The following is a 20,935-nucleotide window of genomic DNA, read 5'->3' on the forward strand; positions in this document are numbered from 1 at the left end:
GATGAGCGCACTTCAGTAGATGCCATTGCTCAGGTGAGGGTTCCATGGTGTAATTGTTAGCACCCTGGACTTTGAATCTAGTAATCTGAGTTCATATCTTGTGGGAGCTAACATTGTTTATTTTCCTATTGTTCAAAGCTCCATTTTCATTCAATGTATGAGTATTGCAAATCTTCATTTAAAATTCATATAAATTCCATCATCTTCAGTGGTGTCCTTTGTTTAAACTCATTTTTAAACTTATCAAATCAGAAGTATGTCAAATATTTGGAAATAAGAAAAGATGCAATAAGAATGCAGAGATCCATTACTTGTGCTCTGGTCTTTAGAAATTCTCCATTTTTTTTACTTCAGTGTGCACTAATGAGAGGGGAGCACATATCTTCTTCTTCTTCTAGTAACACCTAGTGCCCTCTATGTTTGAGCAGCAATAAAATAACTGATTAATTTGCCCTTGCATATCTTAGTTATGCCATATTGCTTGATTTGAGACAAAAATCACTGAGCCAGGTAGAGAAAAGTCTTCATCAGCCAAAGGATGACACTCCCACTGGCTTCTGATATGTATTTGAAGAGATTTTGTGATATATGTGTCTATGATGTTTTTAAGTATTCATGCACTCCACCAATGAGCTTATTCCAGGCATGTCCAAACTGCGGCCCTCCAGCTGTTGAGAAACTACACATCCCAGCATGCCCTGACACAGCTTTAGCATTCCCTGACAGCAAAGCTGTGTCTGGGCATGCTGGGATATGTAGTTTCACAACAGCTGGAGGGCCGCAGTTTGGACATGTCTGGCTTATTCCATTCTTGTCCATCAAGAAAAGCAAATGGCCCATACGGGGATCGAACCCGTGACCTTGGCGTTATTAGCACCACGCTCTAACCAACTGAGCTAACCGGCCACAGATATTACTGCAAGCAAACACAAAACTGGCAAATGTACCTCAAAGCACAGATCATATTTTGTTTTTATAGCATTTCATTTTTCAAAAAAAAGCTTAAGCCATAGAGTCACTTGAAGCATGGGTATCATAAAAATGCTCCAGTTTCTTTCCACATTACAAAATAAAAATAAATATTTAATAGGATAATAACAAAGATTAAGGCATCTGCTAATTGTATAAAAATAGACAATTTAGACAAGGAGTATATGCAAATCTAAGCAAAATCAATCTAAAAAATCTAATACACAATTTTTAATTGTAAATTTACAGATTGTTGAAAAAGATAATCCCAGGATGTAATCCATTATGTATTAAATTTAGTATGTTTTACCAAGTTGTGTATGAATAACTTTTAACACAAAAAAATATATATTGGGGAAGTAGCTTAATGTGCCCATTGGAAATAAAGAATGCTAGCCCATTTTGGAATGCAAAGCTTAAGAAAATACAAACTTCAATCCATAGGAAAGCACTTTTTATTCAGTCTACACTCTGTAATCATACTATAGCTTAATTTACAAATTGTGATGTCATTATCAGACTTAACTCACAAGAGACTTTCATCCTTGGTCTATAAAAAAGGCAGTCCTCTGTTATAAAGCTTGAAACAATTGTAAGTGGCTGATATGCAAATATGGAAATACAGAAAAACTGTCAATTCAATGCTAGGATAACATAAGGGGTGATGCTCCAACTAAAATTGGTCCTAGGCATTTAGGTTTCTAGTATCTATCTTCTCCTTTAAAAAATAGGTTACTTTTTATATATTATCATTGGGTTTGGACAAATATTCTACATAATACCTATTGCATCCCTGAGCTTATTAGAAACTTGAAATAATATATATAAAGTATTGAAATTCTTTTCTTTGCATTTAAAAGATGAGCGCACTTCAGTAGATGCCATTGCTCAGGTGAGGGTTCCATGGTGTAATTGTTAGCACCCTGTACTTTGAATCTAGTATTCTGAGTTCATATCTCGTGGGAGCTAACATTGTTTATTTTCCTTTTGTTCAAAGCTCCATTTTCATTCAATGTATGAGTATTGCAAATCTTCATTTAAAATTCATATAAATTCCATCACCTTCAGTGGTATCCTTTGTTTAAACTCATTTTTAAACTTATCAAATCAGAAGTATGTCAAATATTTGGAAATAAGAAAAGATGCAATAAGAATGCAGAGATCCATTACTTGTGCTCTGGTCTTTAGAAATTCTCCATTTTTTTTACTTCAGTGTGCACTAATGAGAGGGGAGCACATATCTTCTTCTTCTTCTAGTAACACCTAGTGCCCTCTATGTTTGAGCAGCAATATAATATCTGATTAATTTGCCCTTGCATATCTTAGTTATGCCACTCTAGCCAACTGAGCTAACAGGCCACAGATATTACTGCCAGCAAACACAAAACTGGAATGGGGATGAGGAGGATTTTTTTGAATTCATGAAGACTATCCAAAACAATGATTATAACTTAAAATTTACCTATACTACTAGCAAATCGGAAGTGGAATTCCTGGACTTGGTATTATCAAATGATGGGGACAAGATAATCACGAAGAACTTCATCAAAACTGTTGATACTAATAGTTATTTACATTATAGAAGTGGTCATACTCAGAACTGGAAAAAGAATATTCCCTATTCACAGATGCATAGGATTAGACGAAATTGCAGCACCCCAGAGACATTCATGGAACAATCCCGGATCTATGCAGAGCGCTTTAAAGAAAGAGGATACCCTGATCACATTGTCGATGAAGCTGTAAGAAGAGGTGGAAATTTAAACAGAGAAGAAATTATCAAACCTAAAGATAAAAAGGAAGGAGACAAGAAGACAATGTGTGCTCCTTTCATCACACAATACAATAGTGAGGAAATTAAAATCAGAAAGGTTCTCTCAAAACATTGGCATATTTTAAAGATGGATCCAATCCTAACAGAATTGCTTCCGGATCGACCAGAGATTATTTTTAGGAAAGCACAAAATCTGAAAGAGATTTTAGCACCAAGCATGTTAAGGTGCCCTCGGAACATGCCAACAGGCCTCACGAAATGCACCGGTATGTACAAATGCGGGCATTGTAACATATGCAAATTTGTCCATCCAACCAGGAGAATATTTCACAGCAGCGACAACATGAAAGAACATAAAATTAAAGACTTTATCAACTGTAACACAACCTCAGTGATATATATGATCGAGTGCGGTTGCCATCTGAAATATATAGGAAAGACGAAGAGACCACTAAAATTGCGTATTCAAGAACACGTGAGGAACGTCAAAAACAAAGTGGAGAGCCATCCACTCTCCAGACACTTTGCTACGATCCACAATTCTAACACAGACACCCTAACATTTAAAGCTATCGAACATGTCAAACTGGGCCCAAGAGGTGGTGACCTTTTGAAAAGACTCTCTCAACGTGAGATGTATTGGATCTTCACCCTGAACACCATGTCTCCCAAAGGTCATAACGAGGGCTATGAAATAGCTCCATTTTTATAAACATCCCACACCTGCAAAGTATGAACTCTCCCTTTCATGCTAAAATTCATTATATGCCGAACCCTGGCAGACCGAAACACGCTAGTAATGGGGTTTTAGGTCCGCTCATTTACCTGATGTCCTCTGTCCACTTATAAATATATGAACCTCCTATTTATCCTTATCTATATAAATTTCCCCATTATTCTTAATATTAATTTTAATATTATTTATCTACTTATATGATTTTTATATGTTCCTACTTCAGCATCTGAATGGGTGCAGATTTGGTACTATATTTATTTAATCACGGATATTGCCTATATATGTAACCCTCCTTCATCTCCTGTCTGTTATTTAAATTTTTTACTCATCCTCCAATACTAGTTTTATATGGATTGCTTTTTTTATATAAATATGTTTATTATTGTTCTATATGAATTGTTGTCCAATAATTGTTTTTTATACACATATGCTTTTTCCATCATTTTTAAACTGATGACCTTTTTATATATTTTTTAATATTTTTACTGTTATATATTTATACTTATATTTATGTATTTATATATATTTTCTATATGAGCATTACTATTGGTTAATCTAGGTCTGAACACATGCCCGTATCTGTATCGTTTACCTATGCTAATTAGCCATGTGCTTGAGGGCTGCACCGTCATTACACATACTTATGCTGCTAATTACAAGCTCAGCCTCTGTCTGTGCTGTTTACTTATGCTAATTAGCCATGTGTTTGGAGGCTGCACCGTCACTGCACAGACCTCTGCGGCTATTCACTAGCACATTGTTCGGCGATACGTCACTTCCGGCGGAAGTGACGTCACCGCCGGAAGTCAGGCGCCGAGCAGCGCGATTTGTAAACAGACCTGTGGGTCTTGTTTAAATGTTATTAATAGACTAAATTCAAGTTTGTCTAAGCTGAGATGGACAATGGGCTTATATGCACTAACCTAAGCTGTGCAGCACTGACTTTGTCAAATAGAATTCTACTTCCGGTTTCGTAGCTGACGCAAACCGGAAGTGATTTGCATAATGAACCTCTAATTGTTGTGGGTATAAATAGGACCTCATTACAGCATACTCTGATCTCCTGATGAAGCCCTGAGCTGGGCGAAACGCGTTGAGACACTGAACTACTGACCTGCCGACCTACCTTTGCTGACATCTATGTCCTTTATAAGCTAAGCAATTTATTACTTTTTTAAATTCTCTGTATATCAAATAAATATATATTTTTCTACAAGAGATACTGATTAGATCGTTACTATATCATCCAAAAAGGTATCCAGATGACCACCACCCTCTGATGAGGACAAATACCTAAGTGTTTACACTGATATGCCTACAACCTTTTTTAATCCGGTACGCATGTAACTTTATGTGAGACGTACAAATAACTGACACAAATTGTTGAATAATTACTACGCTATATAGCGATTCCCTGTCTCCTAAATTCTATATAGATTCCAACGGAGGTATGGACTAGAAGACCATGGGGACTGATAGGCATTGAGTCAAGCCGTAATCCGGTACGCAATATTATTCTTGCGTGTGACGAAAACTAACCCAAGGATACTACACTATAGGCGCTCTGCTGTTTCTTCCTCTATTTTCAGATTGCAAATCTCCATTTAAAATTCATATAAATTCCATCATCTTCAGTGGTGTCCTTTGTTTAAACTCATTTTTAAACTTATCAAATCAGAAGTATGTCAAATATTTGGAAATAAGAAAAGATGCAATAAGAATGCAGAGATCCATTACTTGTGCTATGGTCTTTAGAAATTCTCCATTTTTTTTACTTCAGTGTGCACTAATGAGAGGGGAGCACATATCTTCTTCTTCTTCTAGTAACACCTAGTGCCCTCTATGTTTGAGCAGCAATATAATATCTGATTAATTTGCCCTTGCATATCTTAGTTATGCCATATTGCTTGATTTGAGACAAAAGTCACTGAGCCATGTAGAGAAAAATCTTCATCAGCCAAAGGATGACACTCCCACTGGCTTCTGATATGTATTTGAAGAGATTTTGTGATATATGTGTCTATGATGTTTTCAAGTATTCATGCACTCCACCAATGAGCTTATTCCATTCTTGTCCATCAAGAAAAGCAAATGGCCCATATGGGGATCGAACCCGTGACCTTGGCATTATTAGCACCACACTCTAACCAACCGAGCTAACAGGCCACAGATATTACTGCCAGCAAACACAAAACTGGCAAATGTACCTCAAAGCACAGATCATATTTTGTTTTTATAGCATTTAATTTTTCAAAAAAAAGCTTAAGCCATAGAGTCACTTGAAGCATGGGTATCATAAAAATGCTCCAGTTTCTTTCCACATTACAAAATAAAAATAAATATTAGATAGGATAATAACAAAGATTAAGGCATCTAGTAATAGTATAAAAATAGACAATTTAGACTAGGAGTATATGCAAATCTAAGCAAAATCAATCTAAAAAATCTAATACACAATTTTTAATTGTAAATTTAAAGATTGTTGAAAAAGATAATCCCAGGTTGTAATCCATTATGTATTAAATTTAGTATGTTTTACCAAGTTGTGTATGAATAACTTTTAACACAAAAAAATATATATTGGGGAAGTAGCTTAATGTGCCCATTGGAAATAAAGAATGCTAGCCCATTTTGGAATGCAAAGCTTAAGAAAATACAAACTTCAATCCATAGGAAAGCACTTTTTATTCAGTCTACACTCTGTAATCATACTATAGCTTAATTTACAAATTGTGATGTCATTATCAGACTTAACTCACAAGAGACTTTCATCCTTGGTCTATAAAAAAGGCAGTCCTCTGTTATAAAGCTTGAAACAATTGTAAGTGGCTGATATGCAAATATGGAAATACAGAAAAACTGTCAATTCAATGCTAGGATAACATAAGGGGTGATGCTCCAACTGAAATTGGTCCTAGGCATTTAGGTTTCTAGTATCTATCTTCTCCTTTAAAAAATAGGTTACTTTTTATATATTATCATTGGGTTTGGACAAATATTCTACATAATACCTATTGCATCCCTGAGCTTATTAGAAACTTGAAATAATATATATAAAGTATTGAATTTCTTTTCTTTGCATTTAAAAGATGAGCGCACTTCAGTAGATGCCATTGCTCAGGTGAGGGTTCCATGGTGTAATTGTTAGCACCCTGGACTTTGAATCTAGTAATCTGAGTTCATATCTTGTGGGAGCTAACATTGTTTATTTTCCTATTGTTCAAAGCTCCATTTTCATTCAATGTATGAGTATTGCAAATCTTCATTTAAAATTCATATAAATTCCATCATCTTCAGTGGTGTCCTTTGTTTAAACTCATTTTTAAACTTATCAAATCAGAAGTATGTCAAATATTTGGAAATAAGAAAAGATGCAATAAGAATGCAGAGATCCATTACTTGTGCTCTGGTCTTTAGAAATTCTCCATTTTTTTTACTTCAGTGTGCACTAATGAGAGGGGAGCACATATCTTCTTCTTCTTCTAGTAACACCTAGTGCCCTCTATGTTTGAGCAGCAATAAAATAACTGATTAATTTGCCCTTGCATATCTTAGTTATGCCATATTGCTTGATTTGAGACAAAAATCACTGAGCCAGGTAGAGAAAAGTCTTCATCAGCCAAAGGATGACACTCCCACTGGCTTCTGATATGTATTTGAAGAGATTTTGTGATATATGTGTCTATGATGTTTTTAAGTATTCATGCACTCCACCAATGAGCTTATTCCAGGCATGTCCAAACTGCGGCCCTCCAGCTGTTGAGAAACTACACATCCCAGCATGCCCTGACACAGCTTTAGCATTCCCTGACAGCAAAGCTGTGTCTGGGCATGCTGGGATATGTAGTTTCACAACAGCTGGAGGGCCGCAGTTTGGACATGTCTGGCTTATTCCATTCTTGTCCATCAAGAAAAGCAAATGGCCCATACGGGGATCGAACCCGTGACCTTGGCGTTATTAGCACCACGCTCTAACAAACTGAGCTAACCGGCCACAGATATTACTGCAAGCAAACACAAAACTGGCAAATGTACCTCAAAGCACAGATCATATTTTGTTTTTATAGCATTTCATTTTTCAAAAAAAAGCTTAAGCCATAGAGTCACTTGAAGCATGGGTATCATAAAAATGCTCCAGTTTCTTTCCACATTACAAAATAAAAATAAATATTAGATAGGATAATAACAAAGATTAAGGCATCTGCTAATTGTATAAAAATAGACAATTTAGACAAGGAGTATATGCAAATCTAAGCAAAATCAATCTAAAAAATCTAATACACAATTTTTAATTGTAAATTTACAGATTGTTGAAAAAGATAATCCCAGGATGTAATCCATTATGTATTAAATTTAGTATGTTTTACCAAGTTGTGTATGAATAACTTTTAACACAAAAAAATATATATTGGGGAAGTAGCTTAATGTGCCCATTGGAAATAAAGAATGCTAGCCCATTTTGGAATGCAAAGCTTAAGAAAATACAAACTTCAATCCATAGGAAAGCACTTTTTATTCAGTCTACACTCTGTAATCATACTATAGCTTAATTTACAAATTGTGATGTCATTATCAGACTTAACTCACAAGAGACTTTCATCCTTGGTCTATAAAAAAGGCAGTCCTCTGTTATAAAGCTTGAAACAATTGTAAGTGGCTGATATGCAAATATGGAAATACAGAAAAACTGTCAATTCAATGCTAGGATAACATAAGGGGTGATGCTCCAACTAAAATTGGTCCTAGGCATTTAGGTTTCTAGTATCTATCTTCTCCTTTAAAAAATAGGTTACTTTTTATATATTATCATTGGGTTTGGACAAATATTCTACATAATACCTATTGCATCCCTGAGCTTATTAGAAACTTGAAATAATATATATAAAGTATTGAATTTCTTTTCTTTGCATTTAAAAGATGAGCGCACTTCAGTAGATGCCATTGCTCAGGTGAGGGTTCCATGGTGTAATTGTTAGCACCCTGGACTTTGAATCTAGTAAGCTGAGTTCATATCTCGTGGGAGCTAACATTGTTTATTTTCCTTTTGTTCAAAGCTCCATTTTCATTCAATGTATGACTATTGCAAATCTTCATTTAAAATTCATATAAATTCCATCATCTTCAGTGGTGTCCTTTGTTTAAACTCATTTTTAAACTTATCAAATCAGAAGTATGTCAAATATTAGGAAATTAGAAAAGATGCAATAAGAATGCAGAGTTCCATTACTTGTGCTCTGGTCTTTAGAAATTCTCCATTTTTTTTTACTTCAGTGTGCACTAATGAGAGGGGAGCACATATCTTCTTCTTCTTCTAGTAACACCTAGTGCCCTCTATGTTTGAGCAGCAATATAATAACTGATTAATTTGCCCTTGCATATCTTAGTTATGCCATATTGCTTGATTTGAGACAAAAGTCACTGAGCCAGGTAGAGAAAAATCTTCATCAGCCAAAGGATGACACTCCCACTGGCTTCTGATATGTATTCGAAGAGATTTTGTGATATATGTGTCTATGATGTTTTCAAGTATTCATGCACTCCACCAATGAGCTTATTCCGTTCTTGTCTATCAAGAAAAGCAAATGGCCCATACGGGGATCGAACCCGTGACCTTGGCGTTATTAGCACCACGCTCTAACCAACTGAGCTAACAGGCCACAGATATTACTGCAAGCAAACACAAAACTGGCAAATGTACCTCAAAGCACAGATCATATTTTGTTTTTATAGCATTTCATTTTTCAAAAAAAAAGCTTAAGCCATAGAGTCACTTGAAGCATGGGTATCATAAAAATGCTCCAGTTTCTATCCACATTACAAAATAAAAATAAATATTAGGTAGGATAATAACAAAGATTAAGGCATCTACTAATTGTATAAAAATAGACAATTAACAAGGAGTATATGCAAATCTAAGCAAAATCAATCTAAAAAATCTAATACACAATTTTTAATTGTAAATTTACAGATTGTTGAAAAAGATAATCCCAGGATGTAATCCATTATGTATTAAATTTAGTATGTTTTACCAAGTTGTGTATGAATAACTTTTAACACAAAAAATATATATATTGGGGAAGTAGCTTAATGTGCCCATTGGAAATAAAGAATGCTAGCCCATTTTGGAATGCAAAGCTTAAGAAAATACAAACTTCAATCCATAGGAAAGCAGTTTTTATTCAGTCTTCACTCTGTAATCATACTATAGCTTAATTTACAAATTGTGATGTCATTATCAGACTTAACTCACAAGAGACTTTCATCCTTGGTCTATAAAAAAGGCAGTCCTCTGTTATAAAGCTTGAAACAATTGTAAGTGGCTGATATGCAAATATGGAAATACAAAAAAACTGTCAATTCAATGCTAGGATAACATAAGGCAGGCATGTCCAAACTGCGGCCCTCCAGCTGTTGTGGAACTACATATCCCAGCATGCCCCGACACAGTTTTGCTGTGAGAGAATGCTAATGCTGTGTCAGGGCATGCTGGGATGTGTAGTTTCTCAACAGCTGGAGGGCCGCAGTTTGGACATGCCTGACATAAGGGGTGATGCTCCAACTGAAATTGGTCCTAGGCATTTAGGTTTCTAGTATCTATCTTCTCCTTTAAAAAATAGGTTACTTTTTATATATTATCATTGGTTTTGGACAAATATTCTACATAATACCTATTGCATCCCTGAGCTTATTAGAAACTTGAAATAATATATATAAAGATTTGAATTTCTTTTCTTTGCATTTAAAAGATGAGCGCACTTCAGTAGATGCCATTGCTCAGGTGAGGGTTCCATGGTGTAATTGTTAGCACCCTGGACTTTGAATCTAGTAATCTGAGTTCATATCTCGTGGGATCTAACATTGTTTATTTTCCTTTTGTTCATAGCTCCATTTTCATTCAATGTATGAGTATTGCAAATCTTCATTTAAAATTGATATAAATTCCATCATCTTCAGTGGTGTCCTTTGTTTAAACTCATTTTTAAACTTATCAAATCAGAAGTATGTCAAATATTTGGAAATAAGAAAAGATGCAATAAGAATGCAGAGATCCATTACTTGTGCTCTGGTCTTTAGAAATTCTCCATTTTTTTTTACTTCAGTGTGCACTAATGAGAGGGGAGCACATATCTTCTTCTTCTTCTAGTAACACCTAGTGCCCTCTATGTTTGAGCAGCAATATAATAACTGATTAATTTGCCCTTGCATATCTTAGTTATGCCATATTGCTTGATTTGAGACAAAAGTCACTGAGCCATGTAGAGAAAAATCTTCATCAGCCAAAGGATGACACTCCCACTGGCTTCTGATATGTATTTGAAGAGATTTTGTGATATATGTGTCTATGATGTTTTCAAGTATTCACGCACTCCACCGATGAGCTTATTCCATTCTTGTCCATCAAGAAAAGCAAATGGCACATACGGGGATCGAACCCGTGACCTTGGCGTTATTAGCACCACACTCTAACCAACTGAGCTAACAGGCCACAGATATTACTGCAAGCAAACACAAAACTGGCAAATGTACCTCAAAGCACAGATCATATTTTGTTTTTATAGCATTTCATTTTTCAAAAAAAAGCTTAAGCCATAGAGTCACTTGAAGCATGGGTATCATAAAAATGCTCCAGTTTCTTTCCACATTACAAAATAAAAATAAATATTAGAAAGGATAATAACAAAGATTAAGGCATCTAGTAATAGTATAAAAATAGACAATTTAGACTAGGAGTATATGCAAATCTAAGCAAAATCAATCTAAAAAATCTAATACACAATTTTTAATTGTAAATTTACAGATTGTTGAAAAAGATAATCCCAGGATGTAATCCATTATGTATTAAATTTAGTATGTTTTACCAAGTTGTGTATGAATAACTTTTAACACAAAAAAATATATATTGGGGAAGTAGCTTAATGTGCCCATTGGAAATAAAGAATGCTAGCCCATTTTGGAATGCAAATCTTAAGAAAATACAAACTTCAATCCATAGGAAAGCACTTTTTATTCAGTCTACACTCTGTAATCATACTATAGCTTAATTTACAAATTGTGATGTCATTAGCAGACTTAACTCACAAGAGACTTTCATCCTTGGTCTATAAAAAAGGCAGTCCTCTGTTATAAAGCTTGAAACAATTGTAAGTGGCTGATATGCAAATATGGAAATACAGAAAAACTGTCAATTCAATGCTAGGATAACATAAGGGGTGATGCTCCAACTGAAATTGGTCCTAGGCATTTAGGTTTCTAGTATCTATCTTCTCCTTTAAAAAATAGGTTACTTTTTATATATTATCATTGGGTTTGGACAAATATTCTACATAATACCTATTGCATCCCTGAGCTTATTAGAAACTTGAAATAATATATATAAAGTATTGAATGTCTTTTCTTTGCATTTAAAAGATGAGCGCACTTCAGTAGATGCCATTGCTCAGGTGAGGGTTCCATGGTGTAATTGTTAGCACCCTGGACTTTGAATCTAGTAAGCTGAGTTCATATCTCGTGGGAGCTAACATTGTTTATTTTCCTTTTGTTCAAAGCTCCATTTTCATTCAATGTATGAGTATTGCAAATCTTCATTTAAAATTCATATAAATTCCATCATCTTCAGTGGTGTCCTTTGTTTAAACTCATTTTTAAACTTATCAAATCAGAAGTATGTCAAATATTAGGAAATTAGAAAAGATGCAATAAGAATGCAGAGTTCCATTACTTGTGCTCTGGTCTTTAGAAATTCTCCATTTTTTTTTACTTCAGTGTGCACTAATGAGAGGGGAGCACATATCTTCTTCTTCTTCTTCTAGTAACACCTAGTGCCCTCTATGTTTGAGCAGCAATATAATAACTGATTAATTTGCCCTTGTATATCTTAGTTATGCCATATTGCTTGATTTGAGACAAAAGTCACTGAGCCAGGTAGAGAAAAATCTTCATCAGCCAAAGGATGACACTCCCACTGGCTTCTGATATGTATTCGAAGAGATTTTGTGATATATGTGTCTATGATGTTTTCAAGTATTCATGCACTCCACCAATGAGCTTATTCCGTTCTTGTCCATCAAGAAAAGCAAATGGCCCATACGGGGATCGAACCCGTGACCTTGGTGTTATTAGCACCACGCTCTAACCAACTGAGCTAACAGGCCACAGATATTACTGCAAGCAAACACAAAACTGGCAAATGTACCTCAAAGCACAGATCATATTTTGTTTTTATAGCATTTCATTTTTCAAAAAAAAAGCTTAAGCCATAGAGTCACTTGAAGCATGGGTATCATAAAAATGCTCCAGTTTCTATCCACATTACAAAATAAAAATAAATATTAGGTAGGATAATAACAAAGATTAAGGCATCTACTAATTGTATAAAAATAGACAATTAACAAGGAGTATATGCAAATCTAAGCAAAATCAATCTAAAAAATCTAATACACAATTTTTAATTGTAAATTTACAGATTGTTGAAAAAGATAATCCCAGGATGTAATCCATTATGTATTAAATTTAGTATGTTTTACCAAGTTGTGTATGAATAACTTTTAACACAAAAAAAATATATATTGGGGAAGTAGCTTAATGTGCCCATTGGAAATAAAGAATGCTAGCCCATTTTGGAATGCAAAGCTTAAGAAAATACAAACTTCAATCCATAGGAAAGCAGTTTTTATTCAGTCTTCACTCTGTAATCATACTATAGCTTAATTTACAAATTGTGATGTCATTATCAGACTTAACTCACAAGAGACTTTCATCCTTGGTCTATAAAAAAGGCAGTCCTCTGTTATAAAGTTTGAAACAATTGTAAGTGGCTGATATGCAAATATGGAAATACAAAAAAACTGTCAATTCAATGCTAGGATAACATAAGGCAGGCATGTCCAAACTGCGGCCCTCCAGCTGTTGTGGAACTACATATCCCAGCATGCCCCGACACAGTTTTGCTGTGAGAGAATGCTAAAGCTGTGTCAGGGCATGCTGGGATGTGTAGTTTCTCAACAGCTGGAGGGCCGCAGTTTGGACATGCCTGACATAAGGGGTGATGCTCCAACTGAAATTGGTCCTAGGCATTTAGGTTTCTAGTATCTATCTTCTCCTTTAAAAAATAGGTTACTTTTTATATATTATCATTGGTTTTGGACAAATATTCTACATAATACCTATTGCATCCCTGAGCTTATTAGAAACTTGAAATAATATATATAAAGATTTGAATTTCTTTTCTTTGCATTTAAAAGATGAGCGCACTTCAGTAGATGCCATTGCTCAGGTGAGGGTTCCATGGTGTAATTGTTAGCACCCTGGACTTTGAATCTAGTAATCTGAGTTCATATCTCGTGGGATCTAACATTGTTTATTTTCCTTTTGTTCATAGCTCCATTTTCATTCAATGTATGAGTATTGCAAATCTTCATTTAAAATTGATATAAATTCCATCATCTTCAGTGGTGTCCTTTGTTTAAACTCATTTTTAAACTTATCAAATCAGAAGTATGTCAAATATTTGGAAATAAGAAAAGATGCAATAAGAATGCAGAGATCCATTACTTGTGCTCTGGTCTTTAGAAATTCTCCATTTTTTTTACTTCAGTGTGCACTAATGAGAGGGGAGCACATATCTTCTTCTTCTTCTAGTAACACCTAGTGCCCTCTATGTTTGAGCAGCAATATAATAACTGATTAATTTGCCCTTGCATATCTTAGTTATGCCATATTGCTTGATTTGAGACAAAAGTCACTGAGCCATGTAGAGAAAAATCTTCATCAGCCAAAGGATGACACTCCCACTGGCTTCTGATATGTATTTGAAGAGATTTTGTGATATATGTGTCTATGATGTTTTCAAGTATTCACGCACTCCACCGATGAGCTTATTCCATTCTTGTCCATCAAGAAAAGCAAATGGCACATACGGGGATCGAACCCGTGACCTTGGCGTTATTAGCACCACACTCTAACCAACTGAGCTAACAGGCCACAGATATTACTGCAAGCAAACACAAAACTGGCAAATGTACCTCAAAGCACAGATCATATTTTGTTTTTATAGCATTTCATTTTTCAAAAAAAAGCTTAAGCCATAGAGTCACTTGAAGCATGGGTATCATAAAAATGCTCCAGTTTCTTTCCACATTACAAAATAAAAATAAATATTAGAAAGGATAATAACTAAGATTAAGGCATCTAGTAATAGTATAAAAATAGACAATTTAGACTAGGAGTATATGCAAATCTAAGCAAAATCAATCTAAAAAATCTAATACACAATTTTTAATTGTAAATTTACAGATTGTTGAAAAAGATAATCCCAGGATGTAATCCATTATGTATTAAATTTAGTATGTTTTACCAAGTTGTGTATGAATAACTTTTAACACAAAAAAATATATATTGGGGAAGTAGCTTAATGTGCCCATTGGAAATAAAGAATGCTAGCCCATTTTGGAATGCAAATCTTAAGAAAATACAAACTTCAATCCATAGGAAAGCACTTTTTATTCAGTCTACACTCTGTAATCATACTATAGCTTAATTTACAAATTGTGATGTCATTAGCAGACTTAACTCACAAGAGACTTTCATCCTTGGTCTATAAAAAAGGCAGTCCTCTGTTATAAAGCTTGAAACAATTGTAAGTGGCTGATATGCAAATATGGAAATACAGAAAAACGGTCAATTCAATGCTAGGATAACATAAGGGGTGATGCTCCAACTGAAATTGGTCCTAGGCATTTAGGTTTCTAGTATCTATCTTCTCCTTTAAAAAATAGGTTACTTTTTATATATTATCATTGGGTTTGGACAAATATTCTACATAATACCTATTGCATCCCTGAGCTTATTAGAAACTTGAAATAATATATATAAAGTATTGAATTTCTTTTCTTTGCATTTAAAAGATGAGCGCACTTCAGTAGATGCCATTGCTCAGGTGAGGGTTCCATGGTGTAATTGTTAGCACCCTGGACTTTGAATCTAGTAAGCTGAGTTCATATCTCGTGGGAGCTAACATTGCTTATTTTCCTTTTGTTCAAAGCTCCATTTTCATTCAATGTATGAGTATTGCAAATCTTCATTTAAAATTCATATAAATTCCATCATCTTCAGTGGTGTCCTTTGTTTAAACTAATTTTTAAACTTATCAAATCAGAAGTATGTCAAATATTAGGAAATTAGAAAAGATGCAATAAGAATGCAGAGTTCCATTACTTGTGCTCTGGTCTTTAGAAATTCTCCATTTTTTTTTACTTCAGTGTGCACTAATGAGAGGGGAGCACATATCTTCTTCTTCTTCTAGTAACACCTAGTGCCCTCTATGTTTGAGCAGCAATATAATAACTGATTAATTTGCCCTTGCATATCTTAGTTATGCCATATTGCTTGATTTGAGACTAAAGTCACTGAGCCAGGTAGAGAAAAATCTTCATCAGCCAAAGGATGACACTCCCACTGGCTTCTAAAATGTATTCAAAGAGATTTTGTGATATATGTGTCTATGATGTTTTCAAGTATTCATGCACTCCACCAATGAGCTTATTCCGTTCTTGTCCATCAAGAAAAGCAAATGGCCCATACGGGGATCGAACCCGTGACCTTGGCGTTATTAGCACCACGCTCTAACCAACTGAGCTAACAGGCCACAGATATTACTGCAAGCAAACACAAAACTGGCAAATGTACCTCAAAGCACAGATCATATTTTGTTTTTATAGCATTTCATTTTTCAAAAAAAAGCTTAAGCCATAGAGTCACTTGAAGCATGGGTATCATAAAAATGCTGCAGTTTCTTTCCACATTACAAAATAAAAATAAATATTAGATAGGATAATAACAAAGATTAAGGCATCTACTAATTGTATAAAAATAGACAATTTAGACAAGGAGTATATGCAAATCTAAGCAAAACCAATCTAAAAAATCTAATACACAATTTTTAATTGTAAATTTACAGATTGTTGAAAAAGATAATCCCAGGATGTAATCCATTATGTATTAAATTTAGTATGTTTTACCAAGTTGTGTATGAATAACTTTTAACACAAAAAAATATATATTGGGGAAGTAGCTTAATGTGCCCATTGGAAATAAAGAATGCTAGCCCATTTTGGAATGCAAAGCTTAAGAAAATACAAACTTCAATCCATAGGAAAGCACTTTTTATTCAGTCTTCACTCTGTAATCATACTATAGCTTAATTTACAAATTGTGATGTCATTATCAGACTTAACTCACAAGAGACTTTCATCCTTGGTCTATAAAAAAGGCAGTCCTCTGTTATAAAGCTTGAAACAATTGTAAGTGGCTGATATGCAAATATAGAAAAACTGTCAATTCAATGCTAGGATAACATAAGGGGTGATGCTCCAACTGAAATTGGTCCTAGGCATTTAGGTTTCTAGTATCTATCTTCTCCTTTAAAAAATAGGTTACTTTTTATATATTATCATTGGTTTTGGACAAATATTCAACATAATACCTATTGCATCCCTGAGCTTATTAGAAACTTGAAATAATATATATAAAGTATTGAATTTTTTTTCTTTGCATTTAAAAGATGAGTGCACTTCAGTAGATGCCATTGCTCAGGTGAGGGTTCCATGGTGTAATTGTTAGCACCCTGGACTTTGAATCTAGTAATCTGAGTTCATATCTCGTGGGAGCTAACATTGTTTATTTTCCTTTTGTTCAAAGCTCCATTTTCATTCAATGTATGAGTATTGCAAATCTTCATTTAAAATTCATATAAATTCCATCATCTTCAGTGGTGTCCTTTGTTTAAACTCATTTTTAAACTTATCAAATCAGAAGTATGTCAAATATTTGGAAATAAGAAAAGATGCAATAAGAATGCAGAGATCCATTACTTGTGCTCTGGTCTTTAGAAATTCTCCATTTTTTTTTTACTTCAGTGTGCACTAATGAGAGGGGAGCACATATCTTCTTCTTCTTCTAGTAACACCTAGTGCCCTCTATGTTTGAGCAGCAATATAATAACTGATTAATTTGCCCTTGCATATCTTAGTTATGCCATATTGCTTGATTTGAGACAAAAGTCACTGAGCCATGTAGAGAAAAATCTTCATCAGCCAAAAGATGACACTCCCACTGGCTTCTGATATGTATTTGAATAGATTTTGTGATATATGTGTCTATGATTTTTTTAAGTATTCATGCACTCCACCGATGAGCTTATTCCATTCTTGTCCATCAAGAAAAGCAAATGGCCCATACGGGGATCGAACTCATGACCTTGGCGTTATTAGCACCACGCTCTAACCAACTGAGCTAACCAGCCACAGATATTGCTGCAAGCAAACACAAAACTGGCAAATGTACCTCAAAGCACAGATCATATTTTGTTTTTATAGCATTTCATTTTTCAAAAAAAAGCTTAAGCCATAGAGTCACTTGAAGCATGGGTATCATAAAAATGCTCCAGTTTCTTTCCACATTACAAAATAAAAATAAATATTAGATAGGATAATAACACCGATTAAGGCATCTAGTAATAGTATAAAAATAGACAATTTAGACAAGGAGTATATGCAAATCTAAGCAAAATCAATCTAAAAAATCTAATACACAATTTTTAATTGTAAATTTACAGATTGTTGAAAAAGATAATCCCAGGATGTAATCCATTATGTATTAAATTTAGTATGTTTTACCAAGTTGTGTATGAATAACTTTTAACACAAAAAAATATATATTGGGGAAGTAGCTTAATGTGCCCATTGGAAATAAAGAATGCTAGCCCATTTTGGAATGCAAAGCTTAAGAAAATACAAACTTCAATCCATAGGAAAGCACTTTTTATTTAGTCTACACTCTGTAATCATACTATAGCTTAATTTACAAATTGTGATGTCATTATCAGACTTAACTCACAAGAGACTTTCATCCTTGGTCTATAAAAAAGGCAGTCCTCTGTTATAAAGCTTGAAACAATTGTAAGTGGCTGATATGCAAATATGGAAATACAGAAAAACTGTCAATTCAATGCTAGGATAACATAAGGGGTGATGCTCCAACTGAAATTGGTCCTAGGCATTTAGGTTTCTAGTATCTATCTTCTCCTTTAAAAAATAGGTTACTTTTTATATATTATCATTGGTTTTGGACAAATATTCTACATAATACCTATTGCATCCCTGAGCTTATTAGAAACTTGAAATAATATATATAAAGTATTGAATTTCTTTTCTTTGCATTTAAAAGATGAGCGCACTTCAGTAGATGCCATTGCTCAGGTGAGGGTTCCATGGTGTAATTGTTAGCAACCTGGACTTTGAATCTAATAATCTGAGTTCATATCTCGTGGGAGCTAACATTGTTTATTTTCCTTTTGTTCAAAGCTCCATTTTCATTCAATGTATGAGTATTGCAAATCTTCATTTAAAATTCATATAAATTCCATCATCTTCAGTGGTGTCCTTTGTTTAAACTCATTTTTAAACTTATCAAATCAGAAGTATGTCAAATATTTGGAAATAAGAAAAGATGCAATAAGAATGCAGAGATCCATTACTTGTGCTCTGGTCTTTAGAAATTCTCCATTTTTTTTACTTCAGTGTGCACTAATGAGAGGGGAGCACATATCTTCTTCTTCTTCTAGTAACACCTAGTGCCCTCTATGTTTGAGCAGCAATATAATAACTGATTAATTTGCCCTTGCATATCTTAGTTATGCCATATTGCTTGATTTGAGACAAAAGTCACTGAGCCATGTAGAGAAAAATCTTCATCAGCCAAAGGATGACACTCCCACTGGCTTCTGATATGTATTTGAAGAGATTTTGTGATATACGTGTCTATGATGTTTTCAAGTATTCATGCACTCCACCGATGAGCTTATTCCATTCTTGTCCATCAAGAAAAGCAAATGGCCCATACGGGGATCGAACCCGTGACCTTGGCGTTATTAGCATCACACTCTAACCAACTGAGCTAACAGGCCTCAGATATTACTGCCAGCAAACACAAAACTGGCAAATGTACCTCAAAGCACATATCATATTTTGTTTTTATAGCATTTCATTTTTCAAAAAAAAGCTTAAGCCATAGAGTCACTTGAAGCATGGGTATCATAAAAATGCTCCAGTTTCTTTCCACATTACAAAATAAAAATAAATATTAGATAGGATAATAACAAAGATTAAGGCATCAACTAATAGTATAAAAATAGACAATTTAGACAAGGAGTATATGCAAATCTAAGCAAAATCAATCTAAAAAATCTAATACACAATTTTTAATTGTAAATTTACAGATTGTTGAAAAAGATAATCCCAGGATGTAATCCATTATGTATTAAATTTAGTATGTTTTACCAAGTTGTGTATGAATAACTTTTAACACAAAAAAAATATATATTGGGGAAGTAGCTTAATGTGCCCATTGGAAATAAAGAATGCTAGCCCATTTTGGAATGCAAAGCTTAAGAAAATACAAACTTCAATCCATAGGAAAGCACTTTTTAAGACTTTGTATCAGTCTACACTCTGTAATCATACTATAGCTTAATTTACAAATTGTGATGTCATTATCAGACTTAACTCACAAGAGACTTTCATCCTTGGTCTATAAAAAAGGCAGTCCTCTGTTATAAAGCTTGAAACAATTGTAAGTGGCTGATATGCAAATATGGAAATACAGAAAAACTGTCAATTCAATGCTAGGATAACATAAGGGGTGATGCTCCAACTGAAATTGGTCCTAGGCATTTAGGTTTCTAGTATCTATCTTCTCCTTTAAAAAATAGGTTACTTTTTATATATTATCATTGGTTTTGGACAAATATTCTACATAATACCTATTGCATCCCTGAGCTTATTAGAAACTTGAAATAATATATATAAAGTATTGAATTTCTTTTCTTTGCATTTAAAATATGAGCGCACTTCAGTAGATGCCATTGCTCAGGTGAGGGTTCCATGGTGTAATTGTTAGCACCCTGGACTTTGAATCTAGTAATCTGAGTTCATATCTCGTGGGATCTAACATTGTTTATTTTCCTTTTGTTCAAAGCTCCATTTTCATTCAATGTATGAGTATTGCAAATCTTCATTTAAAATTCATATAAATTCCATCATCTTCAGTGGTGTCCTTTGTTTAAACTCATTTTTAAACTTATCAAATCAGAAGTATGTCAAATATTTGGAAATAAGAAAAGATGCAATAAGAATGCAGAGATCCATTACTTGTGCTCTGGTCTTTAGAAATTCTCCATTTTTTTTACTTCAGTGTGCACTAATGAGAGGGGAGCACATATCTTCTTCTAGTAACACCTAGTGCCCTCTATGTTTGAGCAGCAATATAATAACTGATTAATTTGCCCTTGCATATCTTAGTTATGCCATATTGCTTGATTTGAGACAAAAGTCACTGAGCCATGTAGAGAAAAATCTTCATCAGCCAAAGGATGACACTCCCACTGGCTTCTGATATGTATT

At 34.1% G+C, this 20,935-nt stretch overlaps 10 non-coding genes across 10 annotated transcripts; all 10 read right to left on the reverse strand.

Annotated features, from left to right (window-relative positions):
- Nucleotides 1–832: 832 nt before the first annotated feature.
- On the reverse strand, nucleotides 833–906 carry TRNAI-AAU (transfer RNA isoleucine (anticodon AAU)). Its single transcript has one exon. It is a non-coding gene; the product is annotated as a tRNA-Ile (tRNA).
- A 4,665-nt stretch (nucleotides 907–5,571) lies between these two features.
- TRNAI-AAU (transfer RNA isoleucine (anticodon AAU)) lies at nucleotides 5,572–5,645 on the reverse strand. The gene has a single exon. It is a non-coding gene; the product is annotated as a tRNA-Ile (tRNA).
- Nucleotides 5,646–7,399: 1,754 nt separating this feature from the next.
- Nucleotides 7,400–7,473, reverse strand: TRNAI-AAU (transfer RNA isoleucine (anticodon AAU)). Its single transcript has one exon. It is a non-coding gene; the product is annotated as a tRNA-Ile (tRNA).
- A 1,589-nt stretch (nucleotides 7,474–9,062) lies between these two features.
- Nucleotides 9,063–9,136, reverse strand: TRNAI-AAU (transfer RNA isoleucine (anticodon AAU)). The gene has a single exon. It is a non-coding gene; the product is annotated as a tRNA-Ile (tRNA).
- Nucleotides 9,137–10,891: 1,755 nt separating this feature from the next.
- Nucleotides 10,892–10,965, reverse strand: TRNAI-AAU (transfer RNA isoleucine (anticodon AAU)). The gene has a single exon. It is a non-coding gene; the product is annotated as a tRNA-Ile (tRNA).
- Nucleotides 10,966–12,557: 1,592 nt separating this feature from the next.
- On the reverse strand, nucleotides 12,558–12,631 carry TRNAI-AAU (transfer RNA isoleucine (anticodon AAU)). The gene has a single exon. It is a non-coding gene; the product is annotated as a tRNA-Ile (tRNA).
- A 1,754-nt stretch (nucleotides 12,632–14,385) lies between these two features.
- TRNAI-AAU (transfer RNA isoleucine (anticodon AAU)) lies at nucleotides 14,386–14,459 on the reverse strand. Its single transcript has one exon. It is a non-coding gene; the product is annotated as a tRNA-Ile (tRNA).
- Nucleotides 14,460–16,048: 1,589 nt separating this feature from the next.
- TRNAI-AAU (transfer RNA isoleucine (anticodon AAU)) lies at nucleotides 16,049–16,122 on the reverse strand. Its single transcript has one exon. It is a non-coding gene; the product is annotated as a tRNA-Ile (tRNA).
- Nucleotides 16,123–17,704: 1,582 nt separating this feature from the next.
- On the reverse strand, nucleotides 17,705–17,778 carry TRNAI-AAU (transfer RNA isoleucine (anticodon AAU)). The gene has a single exon. It is a non-coding gene; the product is annotated as a tRNA-Ile (tRNA).
- Nucleotides 17,779–19,366: 1,588 nt separating this feature from the next.
- On the reverse strand, nucleotides 19,367–19,440 carry TRNAI-AAU (transfer RNA isoleucine (anticodon AAU)). Its single transcript has one exon. It is a non-coding gene; the product is annotated as a tRNA-Ile (tRNA).
- Nucleotides 19,441–20,935: the final 1,495 nt, after the last annotated feature.

The sequence above is a fragment of the Pseudophryne corroboree genome, chromosome 11 (genome assembly GCF_028390025.1).
Source record: "Pseudophryne corroboree isolate aPseCor3 chromosome 11, aPseCor3.hap2, whole genome shotgun sequence".
Classification (NCBI taxonomy): domain Eukaryota; kingdom Metazoa; phylum Chordata; class Amphibia; order Anura; family Myobatrachidae; genus Pseudophryne; species Pseudophryne corroboree.